This window comes from Nannospalax galili, unplaced genomic scaffold (genome assembly GCF_000622305.1).
Source record: "Nannospalax galili isolate Female #2095 unplaced genomic scaffold, S.galili_v1.0 scaffold398, whole genome shotgun sequence".
In the NCBI taxonomy this organism is placed as follows: Eukaryota; Metazoa; Chordata; class Mammalia; order Rodentia; family Spalacidae; genus Nannospalax; species Nannospalax galili.
In genome coordinates this window covers 525,706-528,531 of record NW_008341813.1, presented here as the reverse complement: position 1 = coordinate 528,531, position 2,826 = coordinate 525,706, and positions in this window count along the sequence as shown.

The window sequence follows — 2,826 nt, the reverse complement described above, 5'->3', positions numbered from 1 at the left end:
ATAGTGCTACAGCGAACACAAATGTGCAAGTATCCTTGTTTTACACTGACTTTCATTATTTCAGTTATATACAAGAGTGGCATAGCAAGATCATATGGTATTAACTCCTATTTTGTTTTTAAAGTTAATTTAAAATTTGTGTGTATGTATATGTGTATGATAGGTATGTGTGCACACACACGCATTAAAGTGTGTGATTGTAAGTGTGTGCATAGTGCCCGTGTGGAGGTCAGAGGACAGTCTCAGGAGTCAGTCTTCACCTTCCACCTTGTCTGTGACAGGGTCTCTTTGTTGTTTTCCCTCTGCTGTGCAGACTAGGCTGGCTGCCCACGAGCTTCCAGGGATTTCCCTGTGTCTGTCTCCCATCTTCCCGTAGGAAGAATGAGGCTCCAGATGCTCCTGCTACAGGCCTGATTTTTTAATGTGAGTTCTCAGGATTTGAACTCAGATTCTCACACTTGTGTGGCAGGCACTTTTGTCCACTGAGCCCTAGCTCCAATGTTCTATAACCTTATATAGAGTCATGATCATTTCCGCCTTGTTGTTTGATAGAATTTGGCAGTAAAATCTTGATCCAGATTCCTCTTTTTCATCCCATTGTTCTGTTTGTTATCTTCCTAAATCCAACATAATTTCCTTCTTCTTAAGCATAAAATACTATGCAGGATATCTCTGAAAACACTGTATCTGAATGGGATTGCCCTAATAACATCACTTCCATATGTATTCTAATGACTTCCTTGTCCTCTTATTCACCGTGAGGTGTTCTTTGCAATGAGCTTCAGGCTGCTCACAGACCGGCTATTCCTGTTGAACATTATACATCTTTGTTGCACCTCAACACTGAACTTTTAGGTAGATGTTCATGAAAAATTCTGCTTTCTGAGTTTTGGTGTGTTTTTAATGCTAATGAGTCCTTCTGGAACATTCTCTAATGTTGGCTTTTTGGGAAGCCTCCTTCAATCCCTGCAGACATAATTAGATGGTCTCTCTCCTAGGTGTTTCTCTCTCTCCAAGGTGTGACTATAAATCCTTTCTTGTACCTCTGCTTTGTCATACTTTGATATGCACCTTTTATGTAACCCAGCTTAAAATTTCTGTATTTATTTCCATAATCTTAAGAACACAGATTTTTTTGAGTTTCTGTGCATTTCATACATCTTAATCAAATTTAGATCCCTTCTCCCATCCACACCCCTCATTATCCCCCTCCCACCATATTTCATTTATTCTGTCATATATGTTAAGGCCTATCTGGTCAAGTTAGAGTCACTTCTTAAAGATCTACTCTCTATCACCCCACAGTAATCTATTGTCAATAGTTCTTGGCTAACATTGGGGCCTGCTGCCCATTCCCCCAGTTCTGTGGTTTTTTTTTTTTTATCTTATTGAGTTATCATAGGTCATGTGCATGCTGTCATCATTGCTACAAGTTCATATGAACAAGTTCCCAGAGGTCTGAAAGCCTCTCTTTCCTTATGTTCATTCACCAACCCTGGTTCTTAGAATCTTTCCTCCTCCTCTTCTCCAGTGGTCCCCGAGTAATGGGTGGGTGAGATTTAATATAGGAGTCCTATCCAGGGACACCCACTCTGCAATCTCTTATTCTCTGCACCTTGGTCAGTTGTGGCCTTCTATGTGTATCACACTGTTGTATGAGGAAGCTTCACTGGTGAGAGTTGAGGGATGTATTAGTATTTTCTCTAGTCTCTGTTCTGTTATGTTCCATAAACCTTAAGAGTAGAGGTTCCACTGTAGTGTGTCATTTAGGGATGAACATCACTCATACATACATTCTCTGTGTGTGAACAGTTGTGGAACCCTGTAATAGCCTCCATCTGTTGAAAAAAGAAGCTTCTTTGATAAGGGGTGTGTGGTATACTTGTCTGTAAATATGAGGATCCATATTTTGCAGACATTAAGAAATTACATTTGTCTAGTGATATGACAGAGACAGGGTTTTCTCTAGGATCTATGACCTCTCCATCCATGTGGATTTGGCTGTATTTACAGGGTCACCATGAGTCCCCCCCCCATTGAGAGGGCTTTAAATCCAATTAGATAGCTGTTGAAGACAGATTTTTAAAATTTTACGTTGTCTGTTCTAGTTAGGCTTATGAAATAATGGATTTCCTTATGGTTTTTCAACTTTAGTATAATTTATCTCTATTTTCTCATTATTCCCCTGCATAACATTCCATCCTCTCCAGTGCATGTGTATAGTTGAAGGTCATATAACAAAAATCCCAGTGCTAGTTAAGGGATACCTCCCTTTGAATTTCTGGCTGGGGTAGTCCAAGAGATGTCCCAAAATGATACGGGATGTTAACATAGCCCTTGGTTGCTTCCCGGAACTTGAAGGTGATACCATATTCCTGAAGACACCACATACTTCAAACACAAACTTCAAGGAACAGAGCTAGAACTGCCCTAGGAATCTTCTCCCTGAGGACTTGCTCTCATAGTATCAGAAGATGTTATATAAACTGTCAAGGGAGAAAATCAAATAAAGGTCCTATCCAGTTGTAAAACCTATAAACCACAACAATGTCTGGCACAGCAAAGTATCTCTAGTGGTGCAGTAGTGTCACTTTTATCTTGGGGGTAATCAGCAGCTGTCTAATTGGACTTAAGGGTATCTGTATTAGTCAGGGTTCTCCAAAGAAACAGAACCAATAGAATGAATATGTATAAAGATTTATCAGCTTAGCTCACAGGATAGAGTCCGAGTAGTCCAACAATGGCTGCACCACACTGGAGAGGCTGAGAATCCGTAGTTGCTCAGTCCACAAGGCTGGATGTCTCAGTAGTCCCAATCCAGTGCTG